Below are 12805 nucleotides of genomic sequence, written 5' to 3' on the forward strand. Positions count from 1 at the left end.
TTGTGACCTCAGTGACCGATTAACTGTCACTCTTGGGTGTGCTGCATCATGGGCCTGTCCGCAAGACTGGTGGTGAACTTCAGTATGGGTTGTGGTGGGCAGGACTTAAAGGTTAACCCACACTTTCCACCACTATGGTCCACCTGCTGGTGCTAAGACACCCGGGCTTCTAAGGTTTAGTGGGGCTTTCTAAGGTCTAGCATGGGAATGTGCTCCCTCAGGAGAGTGGTCTGGTCATAAAGGCTGGACCTGGATCCCTAGTTCCAAATTCGGCAGCTCTGGCCATAGTGTCATATCCTCTCACCCACTGAACACCAAACTACCCACCTAAGAGAAACTCACACTGCCTTCAGCAACAACCCAATTGTGCCCTGCTATAAACACCTGGATGCACCTCAATTCAAATTATGCACTAGACAAGAGTAACATACTGCCTACAAAAAAGTAACAACATCCATGAAAAAGCAAATACTCATAGGGAATGCAAGATTAAGTAAAGCATGTGAAATGTAAGCAGGAACAACATGGTTACCTTAACACTTTTACACTCATTATTCAGAAATCAATGAGTGTTTTTACCTGAAAAGTTAACGACATGACTACAGGGCCCAGAAAGGACGCGTTTCAATTTCCATTGCTTATATCCTTACAAAAAGTTAGCAGTATGGTTTCAAAAGATCACATCCATGAACAGGGAGCAGCAGTACACACTTTAAGAACTAAAATAAGGAATACAGCTGACAATGATCATATTAAAAGTTTTCCAATAGACCCATCAACCAGGTATTACAGTACCTCCAGGTATGGTGCACTTCCCCACTCGGGCAAAACAATTCTGTTCAAAGAAGGACCAGAAAACGAAAGTAGCGCCTCACTAGAAAACTCTGTAAAGTGGCATTAATATGTGTGGTTGTCCAAAAAAACAATCTGGTCCCTTTCCAACCACTCTGTCTAGCTTTATTCAGTTATTTATTTATTTTTCATCTTTTGAACGTTTTGTTTCTCTCCGTCCCCGAGGCTGCACTTTTGTAATAGAAAAATGTCAGAAAAAGATGACATTTCCAGCAAAAGTGTATTTCTTTTTTGGCTCCATTTCACAGGGGAACAAATAAAGGAAAATAGAGGTTAGGGGCCGTTTCTTAAAGTCACAGGTTTCAGCAAGTGAGGAGGAGCGAGACCCAGACAGAAAGAAAGGGAAGAAGAGGAGAGAAAGTAAGACAGGGGGGGCAGCGGCAGAGCAGGAGAAGTGAACACTGACTGTCCTTGTCGTCTCTGATCAAGAAGGAAGAGACAGAGCCCTTAGTATCACCATTGGCATCCTATCCCACCCCTCCAACATAACATACATGCAAATAAATAAACACACCACACATATTTTGTTTGGGTAAAGTTGCTGCAGATTTATTACATACACCATTATGTAATAGGTGGGTTATCTTACGGGCGATCCAAGGGCAGGCAACCAACTGGGCTGTCTGACCGCCTGATGAGCCAGGCAGCAATCCTCTTCCCGGATCACGTGACACATGGTCCCTTATTACTCACGCCCCTTTCAGGGCAGAGCGTAGCATCGCAAACCCCCAGTTGTTCAGGCCCACAACCGCCCGAAGGACTAACGGGGCGCCGACACGGTTTCCCAGGAACCTCCCATGAGGCTCCTAGGATTTGGCTCTAGCAACCCTATGGTGCCGCGCAGAGGTACCCATCTGTACCCATCTGCTTCCAGATCGCCCTATAACTCCGCCTGCAATGATAAAGAAAACATTACAACATTCTCTGCCTCCTGCCTGCCACAAACCACGCCGGGTAAGCGGTAGGGTGGGAGACAGTGTGTCGGGTGCGCAAAGAGGGCGCCAAGATGGTGGGGGAGGCATATATACCCTCCCCAAGTCCTGGCGCCCAGAAAGTGATGCCCCTAGCGTGCTACAACCAGCCTGGGGGGACTCCACCCAGAGTCCCTGCCCCTGAAGGAGGCAGGGGTCTGGGGTGCCCAGGTGACACTAGAATGCTGACCTCTCTAGTGGCCCCCTGCGGGGGCCTCGTTCAGCCGCATTTCCTTCTTTACCCTCCCCGCCTGTCCCCGAACTTCCACAAAAGTCAAGCCTTATCTATAGGACTTGGCTATTTCTGCCATCCTGGGATGCATTTTTAAAATAAAAAAGTTGTGGAACTGATTGCATAAAATTAAAGTAGGGGCACGCTGTGCCCTGTCGATCCCACCTACTTCAACCACTGATAGTTAGAGATCCCCACCGTTCTGACAGAGATCTCTATTCCTTCGGAAGAGCTGGCTGCACAGCCACTCCTCTGAGGGCATTGAAAGATTGCCATGCGGCTCAGCAAACTATTTGTTTTTCAAAAACTAACTCCCAAAGCCTGGCCTTGTTTTTGCCAAGCAAACAAATAAGGCCCAGAAATGCTGTTAGTTTTCTCCTAGGATGTGGGGGTCATTTTTTTATGGTGTTCCCCAGCAGTCCCGAACATAAAAAAAGTACATTGGACTGTCTGCTCTTAATAAGACTGACTGAGGTGCTTAGGGTGATGGCTCCAACTCTTTCAGGCTGTTGGTTTAAGTTTTCTGCCAGCAGAGCATGCGAGAGCACTGCGGGCAGAAACAGAATGTTCTATCTAACTCTAAATGGAACGGGTGGACCGCGGTTTAATGGGCAAACTCTAAATGAGGAGTGGAGCGTATGGTGCTGAAGCAGACACGAACCCAGAGGGCTTTATAAGCCTGAGGTTTCTCAGATGTGAATATGTATATAGTTCTTCATCTATGACATGGCTGTTATATAACACTTTTGCTCAATAGAGGATTCTGCCAGGTATCATCAACATCTCAAAGACCCCTTGTCAATAAAACCTCAAAAGAACAATGAGTCACTGGGGTATATTTACAAGGGCATTGTGCCACAGGAACGTCACTTTTTCCAAAGTTCTGGTGGCGCAATACCCTCTTCCATCTTTACAAAGTGTCATTAAGCCACATTTTGTGGCTTAATACTGCTTTGTAAATATGGTAGCCTTTCATGCAGGTATCTGCATGAAAGGAGAGTTCAATGGGTGTTGTAGTGGGCGTTCCACCGCTATACCCATTGCTTTTGACACTGCCCCAGATTTACAAGAATCTGTAAATCTGAGCCAGTGCCAAAAACGAAGGCCATGTAAGAGCAGGTGTTATAATGGTGAAACAAGGAGGAATACCTTTATTTCTCCTCGTTTTTGCTTTTTCTGTGTGTGCTGAATTCTGCAGAACACATAGAAAGAGCAAAACACCATGAATAATTGTTTATGTGCAGGAAGGTGTTCCTTCCTGCACAGAAACATTCATTAAATAATGTGGATTTTCTACTTCTATGTTTGCTGCATTCTGCAGCACACATAAAGTAACAAATCACCTTTATTGATTGTTTATCTGAAGGAAGGAACAGCTTCCTACACATAACCAATAATTCCCTGCAACACAGGCACCCTTGCACTATGGTGCAAGAGGGCCTGCATTGGCAAAAGGCAGCTAATTTTAACACCAGCGCTATGGAAAACACTGGTGTGCGCCGTATTGTTGTAAATCCGGTGCATCCCTGAGTTTTGGAAATGTCTGAGCATGGCATTGCGATTTTTGGCACAGCTCTGCGCTCCGACATTTCTTGGTACATGTGGCCCTTGGTTTCTTTCTTGGATAACGCTCAAAAGGTCGGCATGTGATCAGAGTGTTTATGCACGCATGGCAACAACTCCTAGGTGTTGTAAAGAAAGGAGTGTAGTCTGTTAGTCAGTGGGAAAAACAGAATGATTTGAGGCAGGCGATGGTCCTGAGAGCATTGTTTATAGATTCTTTAGGGAGTGTACATAAAGTAAAAAGAATTGAAAAGCGAGTAGTCCACTGCCAGGGATTACGTTTCATTCCCTGTGACCTGCCTCACAGTTCCTTACATAACTTTTCAAGTTAATTTGTCTCCTGCATGAAAAATTGTTGTAGCTCATAAAACACTAATATTACTGCCGTTCTTGTTATTAAGGATGATAAAATTACCACCGGTGAGCTGGATAATAGCAGCATCTGATGTTTCCAGCTGGTCATACATGGAATGAATGGCTTCAGGAGCTGGCTTCTCCTTTCTGTGTGTATTCACTTTTGACTTTAGTTCAGTAACCTCATGCTAAAGCATTATTGTTATTATTATTAGCCATAGTAGCAGTAGTAGTAGTAGAATTACTAATAGTAGTACTATAAATATTACTATTAGTAGTAATAGCAGTAATAGGCGTATTACAATTACTATTATTTTGATCTAATTATATAAATAAATGTTATAAAAATAAATGTTTATTCAGCTAAGCAACATAAGTATTAGAGGTATACATTTTTAGAAAATGAAAACATTTGTAATTGCTCTAAAGTTGTATATGAAATTAATAAAGAATAATAAAAAAATGTCATTGAATTAATATGTCAATGATTAGTTTTCTGATTAACAATTATAATCTAAATTGAAAAATCATTCACAATATATTTTAAGATAATAAAATTCAAACTATAATAATCATGCCATGCAATTGGTAGAAATAGCTAATATTATTGAACTATGTTTGGTAATTTAACCTATTCATCTCCAATATGACTAATAAATAATACTAAAATAGGATATTGATTAGAATGTTTAAAGAAGCTTCTAATATGTATAGGAAATAAAAATGTGAAAACTATGAATTATAGTTGTAAATGTTTGTGGATTATATACAATAAAATATGTGCACTTTTTCTAATGTTTGTGTGACTGGAGTTAGATTAGAAAACAGACTCCACAAAATGTATGCACTCTCACCATTGTTTTTAGGATTGGATCACAATAGTATATGTGAATATGTCAAATATTCGCATTTTCTCTTATGTTTTTGGGTATTGGAGTTAGATTTGTGAATCTGTCTGGGGCAGAAATGTATGCACTTTTTCAACATATTGGTGATTGGAGTTAGAAAAGTAAATTTGACCTGGTAAAATGTATTCACTTACCCCAAAGGTTTTGGGCTGCAGTTACAGTAATAAATTTGACTCCCTACAAATATATGCACTTTCACCAATTGTTGGAAACAGCAGTGTCTGATTGGCTGATGGGATGCCCAAGCCAGAACTACCACTCCCGTCAAAGGCAAGTGATTACACTTGCTGTATAACCCGTGTCCACCCTTGGGTTGGGTAGACTGGCACTGAGCAGTCAGGCTCACTACAGAGGCAATGTGTGAAGCAAAGACACAGCAGACACACACAATAAATACACTGAATATCACATAGAGACTTCACACAGGATGTATGTAAAAACGTTTATATTCAGCACACGTATTCAATCATTATAACATGAGCATCATATACTTTGCGCATAAAACACATATATAAAATATATTACTTGCAATACTAGGCCCACTTGTATTGTTATGATATCAATGTTATGCACACTGTGGAAAATACCTAATCTAATCCTCCCTCAAATGAGAGAGAGCACCTTTATGCAGTTCACGATATAAAAAGTATACTCATACACAAAAATAGAACTCTTTTTAGCAGCACCACGGGCTGAAACCACGCAGGAAATCTCAATGTCAAAAGGTATTGTGCTTTTGGCAACAATCAACGTATAATGTGGCACCGCCGACAAGTGTTGTGAATCACAGGCGGTCCACACATGATCACTCCCACTCATACACACTCTTTCTGCACCACTACAGTGTGCGACAGTCCGTATGGCATGCTCCTACACACACACATACATACTCAGCACTCTAATGCAGTGCCACTAGTACCCAGCAAGACAGTGGTTCACTGTCTTCATATTCTGTGGCCCAAGCCTCCCTCCACCCTCTGGTTCACCCCGATTGTCCTATACCCACGGAGGGAAGATAACCAGTCCCACCTCCCGGACACTGGACCGCATGCGGCCAAAATCACACTGTCTGGGTCCTTGGGAAGAGCAAGTGGGAATATGTAGGAGGTAGACGTAGACAAGGAAGAGGTTAGCAGCCACTTGATAAGTTCCCCACCAGGTCTCAAAACACAAAGGAGTCACGCAGTCTCTTGTCCGGCTTCTGAACTGTCTCAGAAGCGTTTCTCCAACCCAGTCAATCTCTCTTGCTACTACCTGGTGCCAAGATGTCTTTGGGAAGGCCAGGTGCAGAGAGGGTAGTTGGTCCACCGCGATGAGGTTCAACAGATGAATGGAGAGTAACACAGGGGAACCTCTCAATAGGATGAGGTGCCCCGATCAGTACACGATGATCCGGGTCGGGCCCAGCACCTTAGATTTCAAATACGATGCGTTGCAAATTCTGTGTCTCCAAACACTGGAGGCACAATGACTGCTGCACATTGAGATGGATTGCACCAGGCAATTCCCGTCAGACACAGCAAGGAGATGCAATTCTGTACCTCCCTGGAAAGGAGGCACCACGTCTGATGATACAGGCTGTACCAGACTAGTCCAGTCACACATACAGGCGCAGGTTCAGCAGAGCCACATTAGGTAGAAAGAGGCACTGCTACGGGTACACCTCCACCTCAGAGGGTCGTACCCTGTGAACTGAACATTGCACGCAATGAGAATGCAGTCAGCGTGTCGCACAAGAGACATGCGTCACGATTGATGAAATGGGCCACGTGGGTCCCGCAACCGGTGAATTCGCTCACCACTCACTAGACGCTTATTAGTGTTGAGTTGCCCGCTGTACAGGAACCACCTTTCTTAGATGGGAGCTAGACAATCCGGTCGCAAGACACAATTCTTAGTTCCATGCTCGCAGGACACTATCAGTGGAGATTCAGTAGCCAAGATGGGCATTTGAGAGGGCACCGCTCTCAAGAAGTCGCAGGTAGAGGGTGTAGGTCCCTTGTGAGAGCTCTTTGATGTCCCTGAGATCTCGGAGAGATCAGGAGGACCATGGTCGGGGCCTTTGGAGAGCACACTTCAGGGTGCCACACTTCAGCAGATTGTCGGCCCAGGCCAGTCTCAATATGGACAGTTATCCTCCATGTGCACAATAGAGTCCTCTGACAATGTGACCACCTAGTCCGGGTTCCCTGGCCCCATGTCCACACAAGCGTATCTCACCCTTTGCTGAAGAATAGCACCTGGAGTTATACTGTCATGTGGCTTAGACGTTCGGGGTGGTTTATGGGTTTCCCTTTGAACCACAGATATCTCTACTAAAGTGTAGGCCTGTCTGCCATATGGCCATGGAATGCAAATCTTAGGGGAATATTTACAAGACAATGATGCAGCGCAGTGCATCAAGAAGTTTTTCTGCACCAAGCTGCGTCATTGCAGGAATGCGCCATATTTACAAGAATATGGTGCAATCCTTTACTCACCCATGCAACGGCGCACATTTCGACTCTACCCATGGATACTCCAGGGGTGTTGCCAATTCTCTGGAGTGGTCTCAGGGCGCTGACCACATCTTCACTGTCAAGACCATGTGGAAGTGCGTGCGCCTCCCTACGTAGATGAGAATGAGGCTGTTCTGGAACATGGGCTGGCCTGTCAATGCATTCCAAGGTGTGCGCAGTGGCCCTAATGCTGTTTCGGATACGCGTCCTGCCTAGAGGATACAACTTGACACCTATGGCATTTTGCATAGGTGCATGGGCTGCCACCGTGGGCTGGTGAGCATACACCTACATTCCCAGGGTTCTAACCTCCAGGTTAGGCCTGCTGGCACAGGCCTAACGTGTCTACGCGCTCGCATCCATGGTGCCAGTGCAAGGTGCCTGGTCCGCTGTCACGGGATGGGAGTGCGCAAAGTTACAGTTTAAGGGGATCCAACCATGTCCGGCTGCTCCGAGCAGGGTGACGTGCACGCCACTGCACCAAAGGCGCTATGGTATGAGTAAGCCATGTGCCCGGCCTGGCCTGTGAAAGCACGTGCCCCATTCCTCTTCATGTTGGGAAGTGGCAATCCTGATAATCCTGGCTGAAGAGGGGTGAAACCCCGTAACCGGTCCTAGGATGCTTGTTTCCAGTCCAGGGAGGACCTGGCCTGGCAGTTCGGTCTGGACTGTTCCCATTGGGCACAGGGTCAAGACTGATTTGCATATGGCTGGGTCCAAACTGGAATGGCATAGTGAGCAAAAAAACGATGGATTTTGGCCCAGATCTCTGTACTGGGGTGAATGTATGACATTGTTCTGCATTCTGTCCATCAATAGTTCTTTTTGGAAAGTGGCAATGATTCCATGTTCTGAAACATGGGCGGACATGCCATTGTGCACACTGGTATCTGTCTGAGTAAACTCATGGGCAGCATGCCATTATTGGCTGTTGTCCGTATGCTCCAGCACCTATGGTGCCCATGATTGCGTGTGTCACTTGCCAACACAGGCTTGTGCGTGCGCACAGACACACATATTAGTTAAACCTGTGTCCAGTCTGCTGTGCAGACTCAGCCAAATGCAAAAAGAACACTTGATGGACTGTTCCCATGAGGAGCAGGGGCAAGACTGATTTGTGTGTGGCCTGTCCGCCATATGAATCCATCAAAGCTGTAGTGTAGTTCCTATATCCCTGATAGGCTCTGCGCATTGGAATAACATACACTATAGTTTTGACATAGGACTAAGGTCAGTATTTCTCTATCGAGTATATTAAACTTAATTACTTGTGTGTGCCAGCAAACTCAGAGGTCACTAGAAACTTCTTGAATATACAAGAAGGGATTAGTCTCTGACAACCGCATAAACATGACAACTTTGTTTCCTTTTAGAATTGGAACAGTCTCAGAATCGTGGAAACAATAGATAACAGTTTCACTCAGTCAATCGTGCAAGCTTTGTTTCTACAGAGTTGCACAGAAATAGAGAGACGGGCGTTTCAATAAAAGGGTTTATTGAACAGTCTTATTTCTCATGCAAGAGATATGAATTGCTACAATCGTAAGACAGACTGCAAAGTACAATATGTACGAGGTTAGCAGTTAGATAAAATAATACTGCAATAGCATGGTTTGTAGCTATGACATATATTAATCAAAATACATACATAAATAACATAAGCTAAAATGTGATACTCATCTGATGCTTCTAAATTGTTCTACCCCAGTGTACCTAACCTAAGTGAAGTACGAGGTTTGAAGTAGGTGCCATTTCTAAAGTATAGCTAGCTATGTTTTAGTTTAGCCAAGAGTTGTCAAAAGTTTCTCTAAGTTCTAGTCAGCTCCATACCTTTGAATGAGAGAGGTTGTAATCTCTTTTCTGGACTTGATAGTCTAACCCCCCGCAAGGGAGGTCAGTGAGCACTGGAGCTGGATTCTCTGCGAGGAGGATGACAGCGTCAGGTCAGTGCATCAGGCTGGAACTCGATCTCCTTCCGAACTTGCCGTGGCGAATCGCGTAGTTTGGGTTGGATCGAATCCTCCAAGAACCGCAATTTGCCAGGGCAAGTGCTGGTATATTTATACCTTGAAGGTGTCTAAGAATGCCAGTATTGACGTAAAAGTCCGGTAGAGGAACGTCATGAATGAACCCCTAAGGAATAGATGTTCATGCATACTTAAGGAGTTCTTGGAGAAATCAATATTCAAGCTGAGGGAAATTCCTAAAGGCTTACGGGTCTGGTTTTCCAAGAATTCGTTGTGACGTGGATGGACGGATGTAGGTGGCCATGCCTGTATTTGGTTTGTACGGACAATGTCTAAATAAGGGACGGATTTCGTTGTCCAAATAAGGGCAATGTGAATTGTACCTATATAAGGACATGAATCGGGAAATCTATATACGGAATCTAAATCTGCACACAACAAAGTATGGAGCAAATTTACGCCCCATATCCAGTCACACAGCAACATCCTGAGGGCTATAGTACAAGGCCTAGATAGTCATATCTATAGTATTTGTAAGCAATGGGAAAACATGATGCCTTTGATGTGGAAAATAAAGAAAATAATAATTTGACAAACAAAGGAATAAGAGTGATTAAAATGGATTATTAAATTAAGGATGGAGTCTATTGAGTATCGTGGATGTTGCTGTGCGACTGGATATGGGGCGTACATTCGCTCCATACTTTGTTGGATTCATATATTCGTGCTTGTGGGGCAAGGCATGGGCTAAGTCAGCACGCAAAAGGAATATTTAAAAAAACTTTAAATCATTTAAGCAAAGAAAGAACAGTGTGCATTCTATCACGCATCTAGATAGTCTGTCATATGTCCTTGGCATGCAGATCTTAGGGGCATATTTACAAGACAATAACGCAGCACAGTGCTGCAAGAAATGTTTCTGCACCAAACTGCATCATTGTTTAAGTGCAGGAATGCACCATATTTACAATAATATGGTGCATTCCTATACCCACCTATGCGCCGGCGCACAAACAGTAGCCGTGCACCAATGCAGACACCCTTAATAGTGGATTGCAGTGGAGCAGCCTCATGATATTTCATATCAATGGATTCGCAATGCCAAACCCTTTCCATTGGTGAAGGGGGTTTTGGCATAGCTCGCTTAGAAATGACACTTATAGGATATAGCAAACACAACAAGATGATGGACAAAGTGTTGAAACTTTTCAAACACTCATCCCCAGTCACAGATCTGGGTTTAATCCATTGTTTTTTTGCTCACATGCCACCCAGTTTGGAACCAGCCATATGCAAATTAGTCGTGTGGGCAGTCCAGCCCAAACTGCCAAGCCAGGTCCTCCCTGGACCCTAAACAAACACCCTGGGACCGGTGTCGGGGTAACACCCCTCAACAGCCAGGCAAGCCTGAATCCAGTGACACAGTGAGCACAGGACCCATGTCACATGCCCAGGGTTGTTCCGGCACTGGCTAGGAATGGGACATAGCACTGAGTGTGTCACCCACTGGATTGTCGTGAACCCTATATCGGGTCTGCCAGGACAGGCCTGTGGGGCGCCAAGATGCCCCTGCTTAAGTTGGCATCAATTAAGCCTCAGCCAACCCTGAGTGGGTCGTCCCATACCATTACGGCACCCCCCCTTCACTCCCCCCCCAGCAAAGCCCTGATGGGTACCGGAGGGTGGTAGGCTGAGGCCTAGTGGGCACATATGGATGTCCCTGCCCAGGTAGTGGGGAAGCTAGCATAATTTACCGACTTCACATATGCTATTTGTAGGAAATTTGATTACTGTTTGAGGAGGATAAAATCTTACTCAAGCAGCAACCACAATTCTAGTCAGGATGAAAGTCACAAGCAAACCCCCAATTAACTTGTGCTTAATCCTCTGGTAGCCTAGCACAAAAGCAATCAGGCTTAACTTAGAGGCAATGTGTAAAGTATGTATGCAGCACTTCAACAGTAATAAAGTGAAAACACAACACAAAAAAATAACCATACCAATTTAGAAAGATAGAGTAAAATTTTATAAATTATTTGAGACCAAAACGACAAAAATCCAATTAGTAGAACAGGTAAAGGTTTAGTAACTAATAGCGCTTTAAAGCACTAAGCACCAACTTTAGTCATCTGGTTACTTCAGACCGAAACAAAGTCACAAGTCCAGGTGGACTGCAATGGAGCATGGGTCAGATACAGATACCAAATTAGGTCCATAGAATGAAGTACCCTAAATCCTGCTTGAGGAGTGGCGGTTCTGGGTGGCAATGCAAAATCCCACATTGAGGATGCGTCACTCAACAGCTGTTCTGAGGTGCTGAAATGCGCGCTCCTGCATCAGCGATGCGTTGTGCAGCAGTGGTTCCAATGAGCTGCAGGCTGCCAGGCAAGATCCTGCATCACGCAGCAGCGGTTCCAATGCGCCTGCTTCGAGGAATAGCATTGCACTGCGTCAAATGTGGCAGAGACCTCAGTTGAGCTGGCTGAGCAACTTCAGGCCCACTTCCATGGGTCTAGGACTGGGTGGCACCACTTGGGGGCAGGATTCACAGCAGACAGAGTCCAGGTACATGGTTCAAGGTGGTTGGAACCTTTTCTGTCCCTGAGGCTCTGATGAGGAGGCCACCCAATAAGCCCTTGGAGGCAGTCTGGTGTTCCTGGGTTCAAGATGCATGCGCAGTCCTTCTTACTCAGGCAGCAGGGATGCAGGGAAGCAGAGAAGCAGAGTTTTGGGCAGCTGCGTAGCAGTCCTTCTTAAAGCAGTGCAGCACAGCAGTCCTTCTTGTGAGTCGTCCATAGATGCATATTTGTACTGAAGAGTTGGGTATGAGGGTCTATTATTTATGTCAGGGTTTAAAGGCCGGTTACGCGCTGTCTAAAAATGCGTTAACCAGGAAGTAAAAACTCCATTGCAAAATATTTCCCGGCATGCCTCGCGATATCACGTCGCACGTGATTCAAACGCCACGCCGGATACAGAGTAAAGGGAGGCCGGTGACCGCCAATGCTGCCGATTATCCTGACGAATAGCCTCGCAGACCACTCCCAAAGACTACGGTATCTAAGGCGGTAAGAGTGCCTAGAGCACCTATTTGCGGGCCGTCCTCTCGGGTGAGAGGCAGCGGGGTTCATTAACCTCGTCCACCTCCTCCGTGTACATCTCCTCCGTTGGTCGAGACCGGTATTTCGCGGTCTCTTGCGGAGGAGGTTTTATGCCCTCACGAGCTCACTTGCTATTTCTTGTGCATCTCCTCCGTTGGTTGAGACCGGCATTTGGCGGTCTTTTGCGGGGGAGGTTAGAAGCCCACACGGGCTCTATGGATATTCCTTGTGTTTCTCCTCCGTTGGATGAGACCGTCTCCTAGTGGTCTTTTGTGGGGGAGAGTTTCATTATCACGTCATTTTGGTCACGTAGCTGTTTGGTTCGTTTTGCTTGCTTAAAAAGAACAGTTCTCACTTGG

The 12805-nt window shown here is 45.2% G+C and overlaps 1 protein-coding gene across 2 annotated transcripts in view; it reads left to right on the plus strand.

The window, feature by feature from the left end:
• LOC146854882 (sodium- and chloride-dependent GABA transporter 1-like) overlaps positions 1-12805 on the plus strand; it is a 510325-nt gene that overhangs the window by 179516 nt on the left and 318004 nt on the right. The gene's annotated exons all lie outside the window — the stretch shown is intronic.

Source organism: Triturus cristatus, chromosome 4_1 (assembly GCF_964204655.1).
Source record: "Triturus cristatus chromosome 4_1, aTriCri1.1, whole genome shotgun sequence".
NCBI classification, from domain to species: domain Eukaryota; kingdom Metazoa; phylum Chordata; class Amphibia; order Caudata; family Salamandridae; genus Triturus; species Triturus cristatus.